This window comes from Capsicum annuum, chromosome 5 (genome assembly GCF_002878395.1).
Source record: "Capsicum annuum cultivar UCD-10X-F1 chromosome 5, UCD10Xv1.1, whole genome shotgun sequence".
Lineage (NCBI taxonomy): Eukaryota > Viridiplantae > Streptophyta > Magnoliopsida > Solanales > Solanaceae > Capsicum > Capsicum annuum.
The window spans coordinates 133,858,264-133,868,475 of record NC_061115.1 but is presented as its reverse complement, the minus strand read 5'-3'; the positions used below and the strand labels follow the sequence as shown (position 1 = coordinate 133,868,475).

The window sequence follows — 10,212 nt, the reverse complement described above, 5'->3', positions numbered from 1 at the left end:
CCAAACATATTTATTTTGTAACTATACTTTATTATTTTCAAGTTATTAGTACACATTTCAAGTGACTATACTTAAAACATTTTCAAGTCACAAGATCGCAATTTCAAGTGGCTACACTTAATCATTTTCAAGTCACTACACTTAATAATTTTCAAATAACTTATTCACATTTAAATCACTAGTACACATTTCAAATCACTACACTCAAACTATTTTAAAATAGCTAATTGACATTTCAAGCCACTATACTTTACCATTTTCAAGTAACTACATTTAACCATTTTCAAGTCACTAGTACACATTAAAGTCACTACACTTGACCATTTTCAAGTAACTAATTCACATTTCAAGTCACTACACTTAACTATTTTCAACTCACTAGTACACATTTCAAATCACTACACTTAACCATTTTCAAATAATTAATTTACATTTCGAGTCACTATACTTTACCATTTTCAAGTGACTACTTCACATTTCAAATAATTATACTTAACCATTTTCAAGTAATTACTTCACATTTCAAATAACTATACTAAATCATTTTCAAGTCACTACACTTACTCATTCATTTCAAGTCACTACACTTAATCATTCATTTCAAGTCACCATACTTAACCACTTTCAAGTAACTAATTCACATTTCAAGTAACTACACTCAACCATTTTCAAGTCACTAGTACACATTTCAAGTCACTATACTCAATCATTTTCAAGTAACTACGCTTAACTATTTTCAAGTCACTAGTATACATTTCAAGTCACTACACTTAATCATTTAAAAGTCACTAGTATACATTTCAAGACACTACATTTAATTATTTTCAAGTCACAAATTCATAATTTCAAGTAACTTAGTTCGCATTTCAAGTGACTACACTTAACTATTTTCTAGTCACACGTACACATTTCAAGTCACTATACTTAACCATTTTAAAGTCACAAGCATACATTTCAAGTAACTACACTTAATCATTTTCAAATCACAAGTTCACAATTTCGAATGACTACACAACCATTTTAAAGTCGCTAGTATACTTTTCAAGTCACTACACTTAACCATTTTAAAGTCACAAGTATACATTTCAAGTAACTACACTTGATCATTTCCAAGTCACAAGTTCACAATTTCAAATGACTAAACCATTTTCAAGTAACTAATTTACATTTCAAGTAACTACACTTAACTATTTTCAAGTCACTACTACACACTTCAAATCACTACACCTAACCATTTGCAAATAACTAATTCACATTGCAAGTCACTACCCTTAAAAAATTTTCAAATCACTAATACACATTTCAAATCATTACACTTAATTATTTTCAATTAACGAATTCACATTTCAAGTAACTATACTTTATTATTTTCAAGTTATTAGTACACATTTCAAGTGACTACACTATTTTCAAGTCACAAGTTTACAATTTCAGGTAACTACACTTAACCATTTTCAAGTCACAAGTTTGCAATTTCAAATAACTACACTTAATCATTTTCAAATCACTACACTTAATAATTTTTAAATAACTTATTCACAATTCAAGTCACTACACTCAAACCATTTTCAAATAGCTAATTGACATTTCAAGTCACTGTACTTAACCATTTTCAAAACACTACATGTCACAACCCAAAAACTAGGGTTATGATGGCACTTGTCGCAGCATACCTTAACAAGTAAGTCTATCATCCAAACTGATACGAAAAGAGAAAAAAGATAAAAATATCTCAAGGTAAGGCTTCCAGAACGAAGTTGCACTATATAAATAATCATAACAATACGTAAAGAACTTATCCAAACTACCAATCATGCCCAAAACCAAGTGTCAATAGTGTAAGAACTACTAATACAATCCAAGAGTCAAATACATCAAAAAAATAACCACAAAGGAATAATAACTGTCTCTAAATACTAATAAACACATAACTAGTATAGAAAGATAGAGGTGAACTTCGAACGCATGAATGTCCAACCGCTACCTTGGAAGCTCCAACAATCGCCCGAGTCAAGTAAGTTGAGGTGCACTCGAGCTAGGACCTGCATCGAAAGGGCGCAGTAGGCATGAGTACGATCCACTTGTACTCAGTAGGTATCATAGGCCGACCAAGCAAAGTAGTAAATAAAGCATATAAAATATACACTAAGGGCACGTCACCTGCAATCAGAAAATGTCCCACAACGATAGCCCACACCGTTTGCACTAACAGTTTTAATATATTTCACATATATTACAAAAACACACCAAGATATTGAACAAAAGTATACATTATCTCACATATAAATAGAACAATAGAGAACATGTAGATACAAGATTATCAAATACAAGTAAAGGAGAGTAAGACAAATACATAGATGACAAGTTAATAAGGCAATACAACACAACATAAACATAATAAAGTAAGTACAATGTATATGATAATGATGATGATGATGCACGAGGTTGTCGCACAACCTTCGGGATCGTCGCACAATCCCCGTATACACCTACGAAGCTAAAGCTTCCTTACGTAGGACCCATGGGGGGTTCATCAACTCATATACAATCCACATATCTCATATATCCTTTCTGGCATATCCCTCTAAAAGGGTTTTATAAGGTTTTACAATATTTTTAAAAAGGTGTTGTCAGTATTTCTCAGATGTTGCCACAGTGGTACTAATATTTCATGAATGAGTATGATATGAAGATATAATGCTCACAACCAATCACATAAGTATTTTCACAACTAACCACATGATATATTTCCACAACCAACCACAATGATACATTTCCACAACCACATAAGTCAATATCTATTCGTTATTATCATTTCATCCATGAATTTCCACATGTCTCATATGCCAATAAAGTATGAATATAATCACAATACACCAATGGTGCCACATTAAACAATATAATACAATTACTCACATGTATTCAAGGCTATCAATGTCACATAGGACCCCATACGGTCAAACATATCACATAATATTTTAATTTCAACAATTACATCACATAAAGCCCCCACACGGGCACAACACGTAGATAGCCATTTTTCATGATTAGTTCCCACCCTTAATATGCATTCTGTACCATCATTTGCTACACAGCCCAGTATGAAGCGCTAAACCATAACCTACCTCGAAAGCCGAAACTGGTCCGCTACACTTAAACCGCGATCTTACTTTTCACGAATAATTCTGAACTATACTAAAAACATCAAATATGAAATCTACGCATCAAAACAGAACCAACAACACTCATATTGACTACTTTTGGTTCGGGGTCAAAACAAACCCCCAAAATGAATTTCCAAAAAAGAAGGACAAAATCAGAACTTTAATTTAAAAACATGTTCCCTATATTTTTAGGAACCTACAATTGAAAACTCAAGTTAAATTGAGTCAAAAATGAGGTTCAAATCGAAGAAAAATCATTTTTAAGCTTTACCAGATAAAATATTTGAAATCAGTGTTAAAATCAAGAATCGGAGTTGTTTTGAAGGTTAAATTAATGAAAAACTAGTAATTATAAGATAAAAATGTCATTCAAGTGAAAATGAGTGAAATTTGGGTTTAAACTCATGCCCTAAGATTTTTGAAGTTTTGAGAAATTAGTGAAGAAATTATTAAGAAAAGGGTAAATTTTTATCTTAAATCCATAATAAAATCAAAAAATAGGTATTAATCTAGCTTTCCAAACTCTAACAAACTTTACTTTTAAGCTCCCACACTATTTTACATTTAACTCTCAAGAGGTAAGATGAAAAATGAGCAAAATGGGTGAAACATCTGCTATTTATGGCAGATTTTCTGCAATAGCTGGTGCTGGGGTTTTTTTTCATGGTGCTGGGTTTTTTTTTCTTTTCGATCGAATTTCGACGGGGTGCCTGGGATTAGTTTGGAGTCCGATTTCTGTAAACGGATTATGCAACCACACTAAATTCGACGTTCCAGACGCGATGGAGATACCAGATTTTCCATAAAAACTCATTTTCACAAAATTGATGCTCGAAACCCGAAATCACAATTTCCCAAATTAAGGGTTGAAATGAGATTTAAAAGCCGTAAAATCATACCAAACATGCTAACACACTAGAATCGATATTCCGAATCTGCTGGCAAAGTTGGATTTTCCATCCGAGGTCGTTTCGTCCAAATGTGGGTCCCACACCTAACTTTTCAATTTTTCAACTTTCCGATCAATAGGTTGAAATGAGCTCGGGTGCACCAGAACCCGAACCCAAGGTCTACCTAGCCTAAAATTGATATTCCGAAGCTACTGGCGCACTCCGTTCGGCCATCCGTCGCACAGATCAAAAGATATCTACATAAGTCCAAAATGAGACTCTTAAAGTCATAAAAAACCACAATATTGCATAAATGATACCAAAATTAATCAAAAATCATGTCAATCACTCCCACACCCCAGAAATACCATAATGCAACTACGGGGAGGGGCAAAATAGTTAAATCACACAAAATCATAAATTTCACATATTTCATCAAATTTTTAGGTTGTTACACTACACTTAACCATTTTTAGCTCTCTAATTCACATTTCAAGTGACTAAACCTAATCATTTTCAAGTCATGAATTCACATTTCAAGTGCCAACACTAAACCAATTTCAAGTCATGAATTCACATTTTCAAGTGATTACACTTTACTAATTTCAAAACACAAGTTCACCTTTCAAGTAACTACATTAAACCATTTTCAAGTCGCTAATCCAATCAAGTGGCTACACTTGATCATTTTGAAGTAACTAGTAAAAGTCAATATATGCCTAAAATATAGGTTAATTACACAGAAAGTCATGGAACATATACTTTAATTGCAGAAAAACTGTCAATGTCAAACTAATTACTATACTAGTACATCAATTTGACCAAAACCAGTGAAAGTTAACCAGAACTCATCCAAACACATTTCTAAATCATAGTTTTCAGTAAAAAGAAATCATTTAAACCCAAAAAAAGTGTTGATACTAGCACTTTTATAACGAAGAAAAATTTACTTAAAGTAATAACGTGACATGATTAAGGTTTTTAAATTTACAAAGAAGCAAATTATACACGGGAAACATCAAACATCTGTGATTCTAATTATGATTAGGATGTTGCTAAGAATAGTTAATTCTAATTTTTATTGTTTAACTATGACATACGTCCAGACCAGAAATTTGAGAAAATTGAGAGAATGATAATGGTGCACCATAATATATTTTACTTACCCTTAAGCACTTGCCACATGAGGCTTGGCCACGAGGTCCTACAGGACCACAGAAAGCAGTCCAACCATACTTCCTCCTCCAAGCCAAAGGCTTATTAGCATCCCAAGTCGAGCAATAAGCACTAACAACATTCAAGTCCCAACCAACAGTCTGCGGGTTATATAAATGATATGTTGCACGTACATTTTGCGCGCTTCCTCCTGGAGTTGGAGTTGGACCACTTCCACAGCATTGGATCTAGCAACCTGGGATAGGTAATCAGCATTTGGGTGTCGATCCACACCATACAAATTGGCTACAACATAAATTCCCACTGCATAAGGCCCCGCCCCTTTGCCTTCCGCACTGCTGTGCATTGGCAATTCCGGAGCTCCGGTATTGTCTTAGCGGTGGTACGACTGGCTTGGATTCATCGGCAGTGAAAGCAGTGGCTGTTGTGGGTTTTTGTTAGTTGAGCAGCGGACATTTGATGAAGTTGCCGGAGAAAGATAAAGGAGAGAAAGGAGGTGGGATTCCATCGACTGGTGGGAGGCGGCGGCAGCTTGATGTGGTTGTTGTTTTTCCGTAAGAAAGGATAGAGGGCTGTGGAGGTGGCTGTTTTGTTTTATTTAAGGGTGGAAAATATGAAATTAGGGTTGGTTGTTTGTTCAGGAAGGGAAGAATTTGATCTCAGTTGTTGAATTAATTTTAATCAATGATTGAGATTAAAAAAAAATATATCAATAATTTAAAAATAGTTCAATAATTGAAGTTTAATTTGGGGTCAAAATTAATATCAATTCTGACTAAAATTGATATTAATTGAATAAGAGTTAGGTTAGATATTACATAAGTTAAAGCAAATTGAATTGACTTATATTGTTATTTAATAAATGTAAGAAAAATGTAATAATAATAACAATAATAGTAATAATAATAAGATAATAATAATAGACAATGTTTGTAAATTATGGACATGTATAATAGCGGAAATGAATAAATATTAGCAAAATTATGTAAAAAAAATATTATATAGTGTAAAAACAATAATATATAAATGAATTGTAAATTTTTAAATCATGAATGCGACACGTTAATATTTATTTGATATCAAAATAATGCGTAGAAAATATCAACATTTAAAACTAATAATCTTGCTAAAATAGCAGCCTAAGAAGGGTATCGGGAGGTCAATTGTGTCAACACAACTAACCCGATTTATTCCCACAAATTGAGGTTCGTGAATGGTTTAGTGTACGCATATCTTACTGCTAAGGTAGATAGGTTGTTTTCAATAGACCCTCAGTTCAAGAAAAATAGTCTGAAACTATCCAATTTTTAAAGAAATATTAGTAAAAATTGATTTAATATTGATCGTTGATCAAAGATGATAAACGGTTGAGTTTAAAATTGAGGAGATGAGTCAAATTGGGATTATATATTGGATTAAAAGAATTAAATTGAGAATTTCGATTGAGTCAAATTAAACTCAATTGACACAAATTAAGTATGAAATGGCTAAAAATTAAATAATTAGGAAAATTAAATTGAATTAGGTTGATATTTAATAAATATAATAACTATATAAAATTAATATTAAAAATAAATATAATAATAATAATAAATAAATAAATGTTGATCAACGGCTAAGATCTAAAGATTAAGAATTTGGTTAAAAAATTGAATGAAATTTGAAATTGAGTTCAATTGGACATAATTAGGGCTAGGATTGCAATAACTTGGACAAAATTAGGCTAAAATTGTTACAAATTGGCAAAATCATGCTAAAAAATAAATAAATTAGAAAAAAGTTAAATTGACTAAGGTTGTGGATTAATACAATAATAGTAGTAGTAAAATAAATAATATAATTATTATCAGATTAGTTATGAATAAATTGTGTAAATAAAAATACGACACATAATATGTTACTTTAAAATCAACGATAACACTAATTTGAAATAGACACCTATAAATTATGAATACAAAATTTAAAATTTCCGATAATAATAATAATAATAATAATAATAATAATAATAATAATAATAATAAACACTGTATTAGTAATTTACAAGTGTAAATACTAAATACTATATTAATAAATTACGTAAAAATATTACATTTAAATTGATAAATTGTAAAAAATGATAAGAAAAGTAATAAATTACTTTGTATTTTTTTAAATCATGAATGTGACACGTCAATATTTGTTTGATTCAAGAATAATGTGTAAAAATTATTAATATTTGAAATTAATGATTTTGGCAAAACAACGACCTAAAAGAAGTATCAAGAGTCAAAATTGGGTGTCGACACACACAGAACCAGAACCTTTAACTTAAAATGATCGAGTGGAGACCTTTACAAATGAGAAAAGTATCGAGTTCATAGTAGAAGCTAAAGAAACTAACCTTTGATTTCAAATATCTCTCAAACATTTGAAAGTTTGATTTCGGGTCTTCTTCTTGTCTTCCTAGAGAAAATTTAATTTTGATTTTGATTTTTTGATTTTTCAAATCGGTTTTGATTTTAAATTTTAGAAATTCGATTAAAACGGTTTGATTTTTTATTTAAAAAAAATTGATTAAACCAAAACACCGAAATTATATAAATAATATATTTTTTTTATTATATATATAAATTTTATATATATATATATATATATATATATATATTATTTTATATATTCAATATAAATAATGTTTTTCTATTATTTCATTTCATTTTATCCATGTTGAGTTATTTATATTTGAAAATGAAAAATAGATTTGAAAAAAATTATTTTTTAAAAAAAAAATCACCAATTTTAAATGTCCGGTCATGTCAACGAAAGTCTCACTACTTTAATCTTCAAAATCAAGATAAAAATTTGAAATAACTGAACTGACTTTATAGAAATCGAATCAAATCGAATTTATTTTGGTTTGATTACGATTGTCATTTTTGTCGATCCAAAAATTTAAAAACCAAACCAATATTAAACAAGCAAATCGAACAAACAGAATGTCCACCCCTAATTTCATTATATATATAATTCTGAAACTACCCAATACTTTCAACTCAATGTAAAATAAAATAATTTTTTATTTTATTTCGTAATTATTATACCTTATATCTCACACCAAACGACTCTTAAATGTACATTATAGTGATATATTGTATTATCGTGCGTAGTATGATGTCTTACAATTATATTTAAATTAATCAGTAGAAAAACACGCTCTATTTGAGCCTTGAGTCATTCTTTGCCCTATCTTAGGTCAATGAAATTTCACCTCTTTAATTTCTTGGTGATAACATAATGAGTCAAGCTAAGTTTTATTCAGCTCGAATACATCTGTGATACCATCTATGTCAACAAACTAATTTTAATTTCTTGAGTAGCTTTTACTTGATAATATGTGTTCACTAATTTAATGTCTAATTTCTTTTTATTTTGTATTTTTTATTCTTCAAGTTTATCCTTTTCCTATTTAAATTTTTCAAGTCACAAAAAACTTACATAAATTTTCAAGAAATAACTTCAGCTAAATTTATAGCAACACAATTTCCCAATAATTTTTCAAGTAATAATTTCATAGGTAAATCCCCAAGAAATAATTTCAGCTAATTTTGTAGCACCACAATTCCCCAATAATTTTTTAAATAATAATTTCGTAGGTAAATCCCCAAAAATAAATCCCCAGCAAAATTTGCAGAGCAAAATTCCCAAATAATTTTTCATGTAATAAAATCAATTACATAAATTTCCACCAAAATATCTTTACATAAATCCGTAGGATAAATTACCTAAAAAATTTTCTATGGATTTAAGATATATATATATATATATATATTTATCCATATACCTGGGGATTTACCTAGAGATAAAATACCCGCCGATATATTTGCCCAGGTAATGTCGCAAGTAATAATTTTGTAGGTAAATCTCCAAGAATAAATCCCCAGCAAAATTCGCAGCACCAAATCCCCAAATAATTTTTCAGCTAATAAAATTTATTACATAACTTTTCACCAAAATATCTCTACCTAAATTCGTAGGATAAATTACCTGAAGATTTTTCTATGGATTTAAAAAATATATATATTTGTCCATATACCTGCGGATTTACCTAGAGATAAAATATCTGTTGATACATTTCCCCAAGTAATGTCGCAAGTATAAAATTTGCGCAATATGGCGCCAAATTTACCTGCGAAATTTGTTGCAAATATATAGTTAGAAGGTAATATATTTTAATATTGAGGAATTTAATATTTTCGTAGGTAAATCCACATGTATTTTATGTGATATTATTCCCTAGGTAAAATCCCCATGTAATTTACAGTTTTCTAGTAGTGAAAGTACCGACACTTGTAGGAGTTACCACCGTATTTTTCAACTTTCTCTTAAAGAGAAATGAGTTTTTCATCACTTATGGAAGAGTCATCTACTTTATTTAAATTCTTCTCAGTTAACACATAAGAGACATTGAGAAGACTTAAGTAGAAAATCACTTTACCCTTCCACCTCTTAAAGTGAGTACCATTGAATCGGAATGGCTTGTTAAGATATCCCATCTTCATATCAGCGGATTTTTCAGTTGTTGCCATTGAATCTCCTTAAAACTGTTGGTAAAATTACAATAATATTACAACTGAAAAATTACAAGTGAAAAAGAATCAAAAGTTATCTTCTTATTCTTCGGTTGAGGCATGGATATTTCACTCTCTTTAAGGAGATTCAAACCCACTGCAACAAATTGTTTTACTGGTCCAGCAGTAATCTCTTGAATTGTCCCCTCTGGGATTCAACAACCCTTCTCACAAAGAACAACTCAACAACTCTGGACAAGAGTTGAGTTCAAAACTCCACAAAAAGAATACCTCCCTTCAACTAATGATCTTGTGTATAAAAAACATGTAAGACCACCTCTATTTATAGGTGAAGAAATCTTCCATGCAATGAATAGGAAAATAAATGGAAAGATAAATAGAATAAAGATTACAAAAGTTACAAGAGTTACAACACAT

The 10,212-nt window shown here is 30.2% G+C and overlaps 1 long non-coding RNA gene across 2 annotated transcripts; it reads right to left on the bottom strand.

Annotated features, from left to right (window-relative positions):
• Nucleotides 1-1,738: 1,738 nt before the first annotated feature.
• LOC107872502 lies at nt 1,739-5,971 on the bottom strand. 2 transcript variants are annotated; one of them, XR_001674889.2, is made up of 3 exons: nt 5,221-5,882; nt 4,064-4,311; nt 1,739-2,042 (listed from the first exon to the last, which is right to left on the bottom strand). It is a non-coding gene; the product is annotated as an uncharacterized LOC107872502 (long non-coding RNA). The 2 variants fall into 2 exon arrangements; XR_007055901.1 differs by having other exon boundaries at nt 1,739-4,311; nt 5,221-5,971.
• Nucleotides 5,972-10,212: the final 4,241 nt, after the last annotated feature.